At 37.9% G+C, this 16,947-nt stretch overlaps 1 protein-coding gene across 1 annotated transcript in view; it reads right to left on the bottom strand.

The window, feature by feature from the left end:
* LOC147538090 (uncharacterized) overlaps window positions 1-15,796 on the bottom strand; it is a 41,060-nt gene extending 25,264 nt beyond the window's left edge. Inside the window, exon 1 of the mRNA XM_086639339.1 lies at window positions 15,465-15,796. The gene's annotated coding sequence lies outside the window, so the exon portion shown is untranslated. The remainder of the gene's footprint in view (window positions 1-15,464) is intronic.
* Between the last annotated feature and the right edge of the window lie 1,151 nt (window positions 15,797-16,947).

Below are 16,947 nucleotides of genomic sequence, written 5' to 3'. Positions count from 1 at the left end.
AGATTTGTGTTAAAATGGAGCTGGTACTTGGTTGGATTAAAAGTAAAAATAGCAAGAAGAGATTTGAGAAGGAATTTTTAGAAGGATTTGAACAGAGAAGGTAAGAATGGAGTGGGATTTGACTGGAATGGAAATAGGAGATTTTTAGAGAGAGAAAGATTGTTGATTTGATTTCTTTTCTCTTCTTCTATATAACAGAAAACAGAGGATGGGGAGGGATTATCTCTCGGCTTCGAACAGAAAAATACAGAGAAGCTCCATTATCATCTATTCTTCACTTTCTACTTCTTTTCTATCCTTTTTTTTGTGAGAGAAAAGGGAGATAACTAGAGAGAGAAAGAGTGATTGTAGAGAGATGATTGGAAATATTCAGTAAAAACAGAGAGTTAGAGAGAGAGAGAGAAGAATTGTAAAGAGATTGATAAAGAAAATTATAATTCAGAGTTTTAATCATCTTTTCTTCTTCATCTTCTACTGTGTTTCTGATTTTTGTGAGAGAAATCAAGAAAGAGAGAGTTATAGAGAGAGAAAGGAACAGTTTAGAAGGAGAGAAAAAAAGTTGGAGAAGACGAGAAACTCAGTGGGAAATTCATTTTCCAACAGAGAAATCGATTCCAAGAAGACGAGAAAATCGACTTCCCTTAGGGTCTGTTTTTTTCCTGGGAAATCGTAAAAACAGAAGGAAGACACTTCCCTTAGGGTCCGTTTGGTTGAAACTCAGCAAGAAAGTTAATTCTCTTCACTCTCTTACTTATATATGTTTAAATGTTTATCTCTTTCAGTATAAGTAGCTAATTTTCCTTAATCTAGGGTTCGGATGATACTTTGATATGCATGAAAAATGACTTCTTTATCACATGATTATCTTTGAGGTGCCTAATCGTTTGATTTAAAAATTTTTCTCTACAACAGAATTTTCCCAGTGTTTGGTAGCCATTGGAGGGAAAGAAAAATTAAGAGTCACGTGACTCATTTTTCTGTATTTTCCTCAAAAATAGAGAATCTCAGGACCCACCTTTTATGGGAGAAAAAGTTTCTCTCCCCCGTTATACAGGCTATCCTCCAAATTCTTTTCACATCCGCTCTCTCTCTCTCTCTAAACTTTCTCTCACTAGAAATGGTTTCAAAATTGTTTTACAGAGGACTTGCAAACAATCTCAGATTCTTATTCACCAAAACCTAGCAAACCTTGACTCTCTTTAGCTCGCCCAATTCATTACCTTCTTCGCGAACAACTATTTCTATTCATCATGGTCGGAATCGCCATAGCTACTTTCTTTTTCCATCTCTTACCTCCTTCTTCTTCCTCCTTTAGTTCTTCATGTTTTGTTAATTACTATTGGATTCTTAATAACTATCTGTTTAATTCTGAATCAACTGGATTACCTTATAATGGTGGATAACTGGATATGGTGGTTTTATATTCAAGTGGAAAAATTCCATGTAGGTTTTAAAATAAAAGGATTAAGAATTGTTGTTACTGATGGTGTTGAATTGGTTGGAAGTCATTTGGTTGATCGATTTATTAACTAATCGTAATGATATTGTTATTGTTATTGTTCAATCAATGATAATCATTGATTTGTTTGGTTCATGACCCCCTAATCAAAGACCCCTGTTGGGGGATTAATGTTCTCACTCTCTCTAAAATAATACTGAGTAAGTATGTCGACCATGAACCCTAAAAACTTGTAATCTTTTTGTGACTTCATAAGCTAGTCTTACTTTTGGGGAGAAAGCACGTAATCTGAATATGTTTTATTTGTGAAGTCATGATATCTTGTTGAAGGGTATATGTTTACTCAAATTTATAATCAACAAATTTATTTGTGATCGTTACTGTCACAAACAATTTCGAATTAAACAAGTTGTTTTTCCCGACGTTTATGCGAGACAAATAGTGAAACATGAATAAAACAAAAAAGAATTCACGAGCAAGAAAATGGAGAAACGAACATTTTTTTTTTCTTTTGACGAACCAAACTATGGAAAATGTTTCTTGGTGAAAAAAATTCTCGGAGTAAATTTTTCTCTATTTTTTTCCTTTCCCTAAATTTCTATCAAACACAACCTAAGTCTTAGAATAGGGTTCACTTAGTCTCTGCGGATCGACCCGGTCTTACCGGATTATCACTTGATGCCCGTATACTTGCGGGTGGTGACCTATTTAGGGTAACTTTTTAGGCCCATCAAGTGCCAAAAAGATAGAAAGAATCAAGCTGGAAAGAGAAGCCCAGAAAGTGGTAAAACCCACTTATAGAGTGTCCTGATCAGGCCCAAAGGCACATTGATCTGGACCGGCCATATAAATGTGGGTGGGTCGGCCAGGGTAAGCCCATAATGGGCTTAAGTGGCCGACCACACCATATTAGGGTTGAAACCCTAATTCGGGTCAGAAGGGTTCTGACAGTTTACCTTTTCTGGGACTTTTATTGAAATCTAATTTGAGTGAGACTCCTATTAGGGGTTATCAATATAAGGGTCATTAGAATTCAGAAAAAGGGTTGGATTTTTCTCAAGAAAAAATAGCTTCTCTCAATATACAGCTAAGTGGAGAGAGAGGGTTTTAGAGAAAATGCTCCCAATCTAACTAATTAGTCAAAAGAAGAATGATTCTTCTTCTCAACCTTCAATTTAGTTCTAGCAGACAACAAAGAAGGGAGGTCAAGTTATCTACTCGGGTGTCTCAAGTAGAGGAGCGACAATTGGAGCTCTCATCTTCTTCGGGATAAAGTTATTGGAATCTTATTCGGGAAAGCGAGTCCAGGTATCCTTCTTTCAGTTTCTAGTTCATTATTAGTTCATGCACATGATCCTGGTAAACAAGTGTTAATCATATGATGATTGAGATTCCTCTTACAACATTAGTTAGATAATTATGAAGGAGTTGAAGGAGATGTCCTTCGACCAAGGTGACAATGCGAACAATTTGTCGGATAGGACAATTGATGTGGAAGATCATCAAGTCCGATTGATTTAGGGATCGTAGAGTTGTTGCTAGAGACCAACTACAATCGTCGAATTACGAAGTAATTCGCGACTAACTTCGATCGGATCCTACAACGGGTTACACATAAGAGTGACAAATAGATCTAGGATATGACTAGTGGGAGTGAGATATAATCATGGGAGTGTCCCATAAACATATCTCATAGGCCTAAAAAGGAATTAGGCAAAGATAGTACAAAAGGCCCAAAAACGGCGGGGTTTTGGGCCTAGGCCGATTCGGGCACTTTTAGGGCTCGGATTGGGCTGATTTTTGGAGGGACGTTTCGTTATGTTATGAACATTAAATCTGACAATTTTGGCTGGGTTTGGACGTCATCTCCTTAGGGAATTGAGAAAATATCAACTAGTTGCTATTTTCGATAATTTCCCTAAATCTTATTCTAAAGGGTGTTTTAGGAAACCTAAAAGGAGGTGGATTCTTATTAGGGTTCTATATAAACACTCTGAGGGCAGAGAATAAGGTGTGGAATTTCTCTCTAAGTTTTCTTACTCTACCACATCAAGTAGAAAGGAGAAAGTGAGCTAATTCCCATTAACTATCTATCTAGTCAATAAGAAAGGAGTTCTTCTTCCAACCACCATTGGTGTGCTAGCTATACAACAAGGTGGGAGATCAAATTGATTGCTCGAGGGAAAACTAGCGAATAAGGTATTTATCTTTCTAGTATTAATTAATGATTATCATAGGCTTATGCATGTGATTCTGGGAATACTAGTGTAGACATTAGATGTCTTATTTCCGCTATAAACACTAGTAGAAGGGTGTAAATCCCAACAGTGGCGTCAGAGCCTCTTGCAATTAGCCTATCTTCTCTAAGTTTTGGACCAATTGCATGCTTTTCTAGATAGATTATTGTGTTTAAAAGTGTTTTGAACACAAAATTTTGATTAATTTTGAATAAGATTCAAGTATTTGTCAAAAGATTTCAAAATTTGTTCTTGAAAAGAGTTTCAAAACCTAAAATTTTGATCCAAATTGGTTTGATTAAAAGAGTTGTTTTTTAAGTTTTTGGAAACTTGTGAAAGACAAAATTTGGATATTTTAGAATTGTTCTAAAAAGAATTTGAGATATTTTAGAAGTGTTTCAAATTTTGGAAATAGCAATTTAGAATTGCAACACAAAAAACAAAAAAAAAACGAAAACTATTGAGTTTTAGAAACTCAATAGGTCCGGCCAGGAAGCTTCCTGGTCGGACCAGTAGGACGCGTCCCAGACTGCTGGTGGACGCGTCTGGGACGCGTCCATGAGACGTGACCAGACGCGTCCAGTAGCTACCACCAGACGCGTCTGGGGTCCTGGGTGTCTCGGACTAGGTCCGAGACACCTAGTGCTGGTCCGGTCCAGCACCAGATGCGTCTAGGACGCGTCTGGTGCTTGGACTAGCGTCCTGGCTCCGGCCAGGACGAGATCAGGCCTATTGGCCTCGGCCCGGACATGTCGGCCCTATGGGCCGTGCCATGTCCAGACCTTGTCCGAGCTCTTTTGTGGGCTTGGGCCGGAACTTGTCTAGGACTTGTCCCGGGCTTTTTCAAGGCTTTTCGGACCACGAAAAGGGACCATTATTCGAGTGGGAGTTTTATCCAAATTTTCTCCCGATTCCAATCTAAATATTTCCGAAATTAACCCGGACCATTCAAGGCCCAAACGGAATTTCTCTTTAAAATCAGATTTTAAAATCAAACCAAGACACACCATTAGTCTAATCCTTTGATGTAGACTTAAGGTCTGTACATGACATATGGATGTCGACAAAAGTATCTCCCAGACATACATGCATATATAATTGATAGCCTTGAAATATATTATATGATTGCATGTGATGTGAATGCGGAAACTAGTATGGCCATAGAATTTATTTCTTATTCTTGTTTTAAGCACAGATGGGTGCATGTTTTGTAATAATTTTAATTTCAAGTTTACACGATCTGCGAATCGTTTGAGTCTTGTAATTAGAGTTTAGGGTTTATGAGTCCATTGAAGAAACTCAAGGAGGAAATCCAAAGGCGAGTGGGAGAAATCAGTGGAGGTTCGAAGATGGAGATCTAGACGAACTAAAACAAGAAGCAAACCAAAGGAGATTAGATCTTCTAGGTTGGGGGCCATACTAGGATCCATATGTGCTTGATTTACTTTCTCGCGCGCATTTACTTACTTTTTTTTACGCTTTTTGTCGTGGATGTTGGTTAGGCTAATTAGTTCACTAAAACGAACGCCAGACTAGCGTAAAAGTCCCTAAAAGTAATTTTGAGTATAGTGCCTATCCAAATTAAGACACTCCTTGTGCCCTTGTTCGAGGAAGGTGGGTCGGCCTTCGCAGAGTACCTCCTCTAGCTTGGGACATTGCGGGTAGGCCTATAGAAGAGGCCTACAGTAAAGGGTTTAAGCATGTCAACACATAATGAATCAAGTAAATAAGTTCTTGTAAAAGCTAAAGGCCCCTTCACTAATGATCTTACCCTAAAATGCAAGTGTCATACCATAATGAGAAACATCTATGTTCCGAAGTCACAATGCCCACACAAGCCAAAGAAGAATGACAATGAAGAATTATATGAGCACCCTTTTTTTATGGATTAGAGTCAACAAAGTCTAAATGAATTGACTAAGTCAAGGGACTCCAGGGTTTTAGTCTTGGTCGAAGGACACTCCTTCGGAAGGAAATTCCTTCAGACAGAAAGGGCATATCCTTCAGTCTCCCAATTTTACTTAGAATAAGTGCAATGCTCGATTCCCATGTCTTTACATATCTCATCTGATACCTCATACTTATCAGACTTTCTTGATACAGAGAACAATATGTCAAAATATGATTAGTTTGTAAAATGTTTTCCTCACCCCTTTTTATGTGTTGAGTCCATGTTAGTGATCACACTCACACATACGAGCGAACCATTCTTGAGTGATTTCCTATCATCTTCTTTATCTATTATATAAGGACTTCGATGCCCAAATTATTTTACCTTTGTCTGTGTCCTCTTATTGAGTCAGTTTCAAATGTTTCAACATTCCTAACATGGTTTTTTGAATTTCAGTATGTCTCACATACGTGGATAAAAATCAAACTTGATTACTCCCACTTAGAAGCTAGGAGAGAGAAATACAAAAGAAAACTGAAACAAAACAAATACGTGGGAAGTTAAAGATTTTAATGGGTTGTTTTTTACAGTTTATCTAAAAAAGTGGAACGTATCTTAACCATTAGATTAGGCAACTCAAGATATCACGTATATTTGAGGAGATTTGGAGAAACCTATACGGTTAGAAGGAGAAAAAGTGGGAGATAAAAAATGATTTGTTTGATAAATGACTAAAATAACCTTTGCAGGGGTCCCTAATTACTCAAACATTTAAAACGTATAGATTTTAGGATATTTTCATCCATCAGATGCAAAACCCGCAGAAAGAATTGACGGCCAGACTTATACCCTAAATAACTAACTGAGCTGTTTTATTATAATAGATTTTCTTGTAGTTGAATTTGGTTCCTCACACATAAAACGAAAGAAGATGGACGCAACTCCTACTAGATTCAACCCATGGTAAACGAAGAACACCTTGAAGAAACTCACTCCGAAAAAGAAGTCAAAACATACAACTATAGTGATAAAATAAGTTACTTTCAACTGATAATTTATTTATTTGGAGCAAAATATAGATTTTGTAACGACCATTCATTTTTATGGGTTGTCATAAGTTGGGTCTTTTCGTGGCAATATGTGTTTTATTTGGAATATAATTAATTTTGTAAGCACATACAATTGCAACTTGTACGAAATAATATTTGGTTTGGGTAAAAAGTAATTTGTTGTAGTTGAATTTGGTTTTCCGTTTCTCATTCCGTATTTTGTTCAAGTAGAAATATGAACTTTTTTACATATAGGAGACCCAAAAAGTCCTCAAATTGAAGGACAATATTTGTTTTGCCATAAAAAAACATATTTTGCTTGGTCATTATTTGTTTTTGCCACAACAAAAAATATTTTGCTTTGACATTATCCGAGTGATGGATTAATGATGGTGGATCCCCGAGATTGTCGACCTCCTAATGATAGAACCTCTTAAGCATTTTCACATTCGTTTCTTGCTTCGAAAAAAAATAACTGCATTTCATGTCAAGTATTTAAGGCAATTTTTCTCTCAGTATTACTGCATTAATATAGCGTTAACTGTGTGAAATTTGAAGTCATTTTCTTTTCTCTCATTAACAAAAAAAAATTACCCACTTTATATACTTACTCTAATCGTCAAAAAATTGTTTTGGTTCACTAATTTTCTTTTGTATTTCTCTAATTCACCTCTCTTACAGAAATACTCTCCAAAATAAAATGTGTATTAAGTTTGATGGTAGCCTTCTCCATTTTCTTTGAAGTAAATTTATAATTTATCTACAGGAGAATGCTTAATTTCTTTATGCACAGGAGAATGACACAATCAATTGGATACCAAAATAGTAGATAAAGAAAATAGGGAGAAAGAAAACTCAGAGGATCATTTGTTATTCTTGATTTGTTTATATGAACTTTGTAATGTTCTTATTTCTTTTCATTTATAGAGAATGAAAAACGACAAAAGATTGAGGAAATGAAGAGGAATATGTGTAATGATTTTATTTGTTATTGTCCATTTTAAGTGAGATTGTTTTATTGTAATTCACTATGTGAGATTGTTTCATCCATATCTTTGTTTCATTGTTTTGTTGTAATTCATTAGTTGAGACAGAAAGAAATATCAAGAAATTTATTAATTTGTGTATTCTTTGTAAAATTTCATAGTCATGGCGAGTTTTATTGTTCTATGAGAGACATAATAATATGTTTTTTTTTTGTTGAAATGCAATACATTAACAAAGAAGCAAAACAAAATAACAGAACTGAAGAAGTGCATAATATATCTTCGATTTGCATAGCCGTCTTCATTCTGTAGCTCGCGAGTCTGGCAGCTCTTCATGAAAATGATGTGATATTTGATCTTGAGTCCGTCTGGTTGATTTCAAGATGAAACTTGTACCTAACTTCAAGTAACACATAAGATGGATTAAACATACACACAAAGTTTCAAGAGGAAACAAGGATGTCTGCAGGATGGAATCAAATGATGATTCCGGGTTATCCCGCCAGTATTCTCCATATAAAGAGACCATATCCGGTTGAATTCTACAAAGTAGAAACAGGTCAGACACCTGGTAAATGGGATCGCCGTCATAGCCCGAGTATAAATACCCGGCTAATCCGACAAACGATCGCAATAAAATTGCGAAAAGAGGTGGAAGTGAACATGTTACGAAACTTGGATAATGAGTTAAATCTATGTGAAAACCAAAGACAAATGTAATCAACAATAGGTGAGCTGGCAGATAAGCAACAAAAATTGCACGACGAAGGTGGAGATTAATATTCAAATTATAGTGTCGTCCAGGGTCGAAGGGAAAGTTGAGATGGATGCTATTTATTACTGGTCTGATCGAGAGGCAAAAGTGGCCAGCAAATAGACAAAGGTGGAAATTACTATTCGAAATATAGTATCCTCCAGGACCGAAAGGTACGTTAATATTCATATTAATGTTTTTAGAAGACGATTGGTCTGCATATAGACCAAAGCAGCCAGCCACCGGCCTGCTGTCGATCAACAATTGATTTTGATGGAGGAAGGTTATATTGCAGGTCAACTCGGCTGTTCGTCGATAGTGAGATAGATAATTTAACGAAAAAGAAACAACATATCCATGAAGAGTATACATGAATAGAATAAATCCTAGATCCAATAGAAACATGAAGTGGTTATGGTCTATGTCGATGAGTGATATGATTAGAGATCGACAGACAAGTGAAAACAAAATGTTAGAACTGAAATAAGATAATAATCTTTAATATCACTAAAACCAACATGAAGAGTGAGAGGTTTACTGCCCTGAAAAGCTATAAGGAGGACTTGATTGTAAGGATTTTTGCTATCGTCTTGCTCCTGATTCCCTTGTTGAAATCCTTAGTGAACAGCAAATCTAAGTTAATCGGTTGGTTGCTTTGATCCTCCCCGGATAGTTTTGCTGAGTACTTTCTGAAGGGGAATAACCTAGTGTATCTCATACACCTAATTGTCTAGTGTTTTTATACATCTAAAATGTATTAAATACTTTTTTGTTTTTATACAGTAAAATGTCGACCATAATGATTTAACCTCTCGATCTCTCAATGAGATTCTACATCTGAGGTATGTTGTCATGGTGCTTAATGATGCACCCGAAAAGGTTACACACCCAAGCGGAGGTATCAAGTAGTAATCCGGCAAAGCCGGGATCGATCCAAGGATAGGAAGGTAGTTTGGATATCGAAGGGTCTTATCCCTCGGTCTAGATATTAAAGGCTTACTTAAACAAAAGCGGAAATAAAAGAAAGTAATGTGAGGTTTATAATCGAATAAGCAACAAAGAAGAAAGCAAGTAAAACAAACTAAAATATCAATGTAAGAGGGCGAGAGAGATTTGAGAGAAGAGTTCGGAGAAACAAGAGTCGGGAAGCAACAAAAGTCGAAAGACAAATAAGTGAGCGAGGTGTCGAAGTCCGGGAATCCATGATAATAAACCTATAACTATGTACGGTCCAATCGAATGGATTGATGTAAATCTAGTCTCGATTCCTAAGGTGGACGTTCATAAGCACTACGTATGTCCGGAGATAATACTTAGTCAAACAAACTTCCTAAACGATTAAAACCGAATCATCGAATGTGTCGTCTAGTCGCCTAACTATGTGAAGTGCATGACAAGACACATGAAATTTGAATCTAGACTACGATCGATATCGATCACTTTGCCTAATCGATTAACTATGCGAAGTACTTGATAAGACACATGAAAAACGATTGAAACAAGTAATCAAAATAAGAGAACATCAATTTATTATCAAAACATTAAATCATATCAAACATAATCACAAATTCATCACATTTCATCCATATAATCGACACACTTGATTTAGCTAAACATGGTGATAAGTAATAAATGAAAAGAAGATGATGAGAAATCCCCCTTTTTCGATGTAGTTCGAGGCTAGGTTCGTCGGAAAATATGAGTAGATAAGGTTCAGCCGATCTCCCCTTAGCAAATTTTGGGTTCCCCATAGCGACCACCATCATCTTCTCCATTTAGAACACAACCTCCATTAAAGCTTCACCAAGCTTTTTCTCTCTAAGCAATTTCAACCAAAAATCAAATCGAACACAAGGGGTAGCAAGGCCATGACATGTGGAGTAAAAGCCCTATGGTTTCCGGCCAAAAAAGTGGCCGGAACACCATGAAAAATCCGGCCAAAGAAAGGAGAATTCCGGCCAACTCAAAATCCGGCCAAATGTAGCAAACCCGAGCATCCTCCAGCTAGTAGCCGCGTCCCGTGCAAGGTCCGTGCTGTCCCGAGCTATGGAGCAGCCATCCCGTGCGAAGTACAGCTCGTCCCGTGAAGAAGTTGTTGCTGGGAGCAGCTCACTGTCCCGTGAAGAACAGCCTGTGCTGTTCTTGTTGGTGTGTGCTGTTGCCGTGCTAGTCCCGTGCTCGTCTGTGCTTGAGTGCTCCTGCCCGAGCTGCTCCAATGGAGCTCGGGCGGCTGTTCTCTAACAGCCGCGACCTTGCTCTTCCGGCCAAGACTAGGCCGGCCTCATGTGTTGGCCGGCCTAGCTTGGCCGACCTCTCCTTCTTCTCTTCCTCTCTCTTCAAATCCAAACCCTAGAAAGCCCTCAAGAACAAACAAAACCTAGCCTCCTCTTCCTCCCTCCCCTTGTTAGCTTGGTTCTTCAATTCATGAAGAAGATGAATAGTGTCTTGACCCTCTCTTTTTACTCAAACCCTAGACTTAGTCAAGACTTGACTTTGACTCAAACTTGAGTCCATAAAGAGGGTGCCTCCAAAATCTCTTCCTTCTTTCATCTTCTTTGGGCTTGGGTTTTGTTCCTTCATATCTAGGCTCTTGGGTTTTAGACTTGGGCTTTAATCTTCACTTGGAAATCAAGGGGGGTGCCTTCATAGAATCTTTGTTTTAAGACCGAACCTCGACTTCTTTCTTCCACAACTTCCCCGTCCGAACTCCGAATCAACTTCCGTTTTCACCGTCGGACTCGTCATTGACTTCACTTGTTGTTTGACTTCTGATTTTGACCAAAATGACCAAAATACCCCTGGTGCTCTTTTCTTTCCTTTTGCCGCATAAGATGAAAATGTGATCATTCACTCTCTTTATTCCGAATTACACGCCAAACCACAAATAAACTACCTAGCAATAAAAACACATAAATAATTAGAAATAAGACTCGAAAAGAACTAACTCATCAAAGTTAAGTGACCTAAATGTGGCATTTCCACGCCACATCAACATCCCCAAACTTAGAATTTGCTAGTCCTCGAGCAAACAAACAAAACAAGACAATAAAGTAAACCTAGCTCACTTTCGGAGGACTCCCGGTTGCATTTAGCGTATGCAACAAGCCTTTAAACCCTTAGGTTACCCCTAAAGGACGAGTTTTGTCTCGTGAGGGTTTCCAGTGAATACACCCACAAAGTTCTAGATTCCAAGGGACAAAAGAGTTTAACTATCGATGCAAATAAGGTGATGATCAACAAGTGAGAGACTAAAGTATGTCAAACATATGAATCAAACCAATAAACACAAAAGCATGCTAAGAATCTCCTCACTAATAGTTTTATACTCCAATGTAAGTATCCCATCATCATGAGTATCATCCAAGGTTAAAGTAACAAAACCTTGTTTCCTATCATAGCACATTTCGCCTCGACTTTGGCCTCACGGTCATACGCTCTTAAACATGAAATCACTCAAAAACGAATCATGATGGTTTACTCTCATGTGTGAGTATGGAATGAAGTAAACTCAACACATACAAAATTAAATGAGGATAACAGGTTATAAAACGAAATGATCTCTTAGGAATGGAAACAACCACTAACGGAATGGGGAAGCTCACTCACCCTTCTCACCCACTCTACCCTCTAATAGTGTCTCCTAAAGGTAAACGGATACAAGTGATGGAATGGAAGATGATGGAATCCCGAGAATGTCGACGCCTTCAATGATAAAAGAATACTCAAACAACCTTTAAACTTGACTTTTTGCCTTGAATACTTTATTTTCATAACACTTACACAAACACAAAATAACACATATAACCAAACTTTTTTTCTTTTCTTTTCTTTTTTCTTTTTCTCCTTTCTTTTCCCTTTTTCTTTTTTTTTTTCTTTCTTTTTCACTTTTTCACTTTTTTTTTTTTTTTCACACATATCCAAACACCAAAGTAAAAATACAACTAGTATTCTCAACAGATCACCTTTACTTTCACATTTTGCTTTCGCATTCTTTCTTCTTTACTTTTCATGTCTTCATTCTCGTGAGTAGTATGATGAATGGATGGTGGAGTATCCGTTTCCCTAAAGTTTACACCATTATCGGGTTTCATGGACTACAAGAGTAAGGTTTATTCGCTATCCTGATGTCACTCCTAGTGGCTAAGGAAGTTGAGCTCATGAGATCGTCTAAGCTCTATTGAAACTTGCGAAGTTGAGTAGCTCTTCATTCTACTCGGAGTTAGCGCGGAAGAGTACACTCAAAGGCAATAAAAAGGCTCAGATATCTCACATGGGTTTAAGTCTCCACTAATGACTATTTTAGGTCACTTAGAAGTGTTCCTTCTTCCTTAAGATGATACTCACATGATAAAACACCAACACCAAAGGACTCAACATTCATGAAAAGACTAAGAGCATGCATAAGATTTATCGAGAAAGACACACATGCATCAACATACTTAAGAAAATCACTAGAATCATACCAAATCTACCCAAAAAATTTCAAATTTGGTCGAATTTGTTGAACTCTCTTGTCTTTTGAAATCTAAGGTCATGATGTCATGCGACCAAAAAGTCGTATCCCCATCCCCAAACTTAAAACTACATTGTCCTCAATGTTCTAAGCATATACTCACCAAAAGATAAGAGGTACAATAAGTTAAAGAGAAGAGTGGAAGGATATTACCATAGCCGGTAGAGATAAAAATTTATACTACCAAGACTTGTGTATTCGAGTTCCAAGTTGATGATAAGCCCATTGCCATCCCCAAACTTGGAACGAACCACGTCCCAAAGGTATATAAAGTGAGAAACACTCCTAAAACATCAATAAATAGAATAAGAATGAAGCATAAGCATGACCATATAAAAATAACCACTCACGCAGGATCACTCGATTGCATCGAACCATGCAATTAGTCATTGATTCTCTTGCTTTCACAAGAGCACGAGTTAGGCCTCGTGGAGGGTTTCCAGAGATGATACCCACAAACATCAAACCCATCTCAATAGACCAACCAATCATATAACAAAAGACGAAATATTTGGGGGTCTACCCATACGAAAGTTTTAACTGGTAAGAACCGTCTCACAACAATGTAATGGTATGGGTTTATACGTGAGACGGCAAAACATAAGAGGTAATCCCCAAACTTGGATGACGACAAGGCAACAAAGTTTGACATAATAACAGGGAGGACATGCATTTCACTAAAAGGATCTACGTATGTATGAGATATTGGTTTAGATGTCGAACTACAACTTAAGGATTTGTCCATAAGGCTCGGGACTAAGTCAGAAGTTTCCTTAAGTAAAGGTTCAACCAATCGTTTAAACATTATTCTCGTCTCGATATCATACGTGTCCTTAGAGAAATCTATAGCTCCGCTCAAGAGGGCATCCACATTTAGTCCATCTTTATTAGCTACACAGGTCTCAGGTAACAAACTAGTCATGTCGTTATGGTTCTTCTGAGCACTAGTAGTATTGTCCCTCTTAACTATCAATGCAAGCATATTCATATCACGAGTAGGGAACAATTGTTTATGAAAAATGGAATGAGGTTCATCAACTAGTTCAGACTCAGATTTCGACTTTAAAACCTCGTTATGTCCATCTCCTCTCTCGGAATTTGTAAGATCCTCGGGTATGTCTACCTTCATAGGAGTATCCAATCTAATCATTTCATCATTTCCAAGAATGAAGTTGGACTTAACATTAGCACTAGGTGTATTACCCTCACCTATACCCTTGAGATCTGTTGGAGTTTGGAGTTGTGAAACCCTTTTCTCGATGTCTTTTAATTTTTCCTCCATCTCTTTAAGGGCGTGCAAGGTGTTTTGGCTAATCTGAGTTTCTGCCTCATAAAATGATTTTGAAACATCTTCAAGATTCCTCTCATGATGAGACACATAAGTGAAACCGACTAAGGGCTCTTGAAGATTCTCATAATCATTTGTAAAGACATCACTCCTCGAACCTACGTGCTTCATATGAGTGTCTACGACATTTGTGCATCCTAGTGAGAAATCTCGACAAGGAGAACTAGTAGGGCATTCACCCGATAAGTGTTCTCGACTTGCACAAATGCTACAGACACTATCAATCACCAAATCACCATCATGCATATCTATAAATTCTTCCCGAGCCATGTAGGCAATTTTATCTTCTACTTCCCCGTTCTTCTTTAAAAAGCATATGCCTCCTTTTGAGTAATGGTTTCCTTCGGCTATATCTCCGTCACTCTTAACGGGTGTGTCCCAATCTTGGACTTTCTCCGCTAAGAGGTCGAGATACTCCCAAGCCTCATTAGGATTTTTACTCATAAACCCTCCGTTGCACATCACTTCCACGAAGTGTTTCATTTTGGAGGTCAAGCCATCGTAAAAGAACCCGATGACCCTCCATATTTCATAGTTATGATGGGGACATGCGAGAAGGAGGTCTTTAAATCTCTCCCAACACCCAAAGAAGGTCTCCTCTTTGTGTTGCTCAAAATTCATAATTTCTCTTCTTAAGGTGTTGGTTCGATGGATTGGGAAAAACTTTTTCAAAAACGCCCTAGTCATCTCATCCCAACTTCTTATAGTCCTAGGCCTTAAAGAATGAAACCATATCTTCGACTTTTCTTTTAATGAAAACGGAAATAATTTGAGCTTAGCGATTCCCTCAAGTTCTCCATTGATTGGGAGTATCGAGCAAATCTCATCGAACTCTCTCAAATGAAAATATGGATCTTCATTCTCTAAGCCTCGAAATATAGGAAGTAATTGAATAATCTCAGGGTCTATGTCTAAATTACACACATTACTCGGAAATATGATGCATGAAGGTATGCTAGCCATATTAGGTTCAAGGTAGTCCCTAAGACTTCTAAGCGGTCGATGAACCTCATACCCATCATTCCAACTATCATTCCCATTAACATCCATTGAAGCACAATTAAAAAAAAATGCAAGCAATCACAAGTGTTCAATTCGACTACAACTATCAATAATAGACAAGATGCAAATGCACTTAAGCCGCTCAAATAGGTAAAGGTTAGGGAACGATACTAGAGGTGGCGTTTGTTACCACAACTGGATCCTCTTCCCTTTTCTTATCTCTACCTTTTTATCCCCAAACTTGTTTGCTTTCGTCCTTTAAAGCTCCTTGGATAAGTACCTCAAAGAAAACAAGAATTAAAAAGAAACTAAAAGAAACAAAGAAAATAAACGTCCAAGTAAGCAAACAACACTAAACTAATGAACAAAACACGTAAACGATATCTAAACTACTAAACCTATCCCCGGCAGCGGCGCCAAAAACTTGATGCACCCGAAAAGGTTACACACCCAAGCGGAGGTATCAAGTAGTAATCCGGCAAAGCCGGGATCGATCCAAGGATAGGAAGGTAGTTTGGATATCGAAGGGTCTTATCCCTCGGTCTAGATATTAAAGGCTTACTTAAACAAAAGCGGAAATAAAAGAAAGTAATGTGAGGTTTATAATCGAATAAGCAACAAAGAAGAAAGCAAGTAAAACAAACTAAAATATCAATGTAAGAGGGCGAGAGAGATTTGAGAGAAGAGTTCGGAGAAACAAGAGTCGGGAAGCAACAAAAGTCGAAAGACAAATAAGTGAGCGAGGTGTCGAAGTCCGGGAATCCATGATAATAAACCTATAACTATGTACGGTCCAATCGAATGGATTGATGTAAATCTAGTCTCGATTCCTAAGGTGGACGTTCATAAGCACTACGTATGTCCGGAGATAATACTTAGTCAAACAAACTTCCTAAACGATTAAAACCGAATCATCGAATGTGTCGTCTAGTCGCCTAACTATGTGAAGTGCATGACAAGACACATGAAATTTGAATCTAGACTACGATCGATATCGATCACTTTGCCTAATCGATTAACTATGCGAAGTACTTGATAGGACACATGAAAAACGATTGAAACAAGTAATCAAAATAAGAGAACATCAATTTATTATCAAAACATTAAATCATATCAAACATAATCACAAATTCATCACATTTCATCCATATAATCGACACACTTGATTTAGCTAAACATGGTGATAAGTAATAAATGAAAAGAAGATGATGAGAAATCCCCCTTTTTCGATGTAGTTCGAGGCTAGGTTCGTCGGAAAATATGAGTAGATAAGGTTCAGCCGATCTCCCCTTAGCAAATTTTGGGTTCTCCATAGCGACCACCATCATCTTCTCCATTTAGAACACAACCTCCATTAAAGCTTCACCAAGCTTTCTCTCTCTAAGCAATTTCAACCAAAAATCAAATCGAACACAAGGGGTAGCAAGGCCATGACATGTGGAGTAAAAGCCCTATGGTTTCCGGCCAAAAAAGTGGCCGGAACACCATGAAAAATCCGGCCAAAGAAAGGAGAAATCCGGCCAACTCAAAATCCGGCCAACTCAAAATCCGGCCAAATGTAGCAAACCCGAGCATCCTCCAGCTAGTAGCCGCGTCCCGTGCAAGGTCTGTGCTGTCCCGAGCTATGGAGCAGCCATCCCGTGCGAAGTACAGCTCGTCCCGTGAAGAAGTTGTTGCTCGGAGCAGCTCACTGTCCCGTGAAGAACAG

This window comes from Eschscholzia californica, unplaced genomic scaffold (genome assembly GCF_041429995.1).
Source record: "Eschscholzia californica isolate CP2 unplaced genomic scaffold, dmEscCali1.0.p SCAF_5, whole genome shotgun sequence".
NCBI lineage: Eukaryota > Viridiplantae > Streptophyta > Magnoliopsida > Ranunculales > Papaveraceae > Eschscholzia > Eschscholzia californica.
The sequence above is the reverse complement of the archived record's forward strand: the minus strand, read 5'-3'. Positions and strand labels throughout refer to the sequence as shown.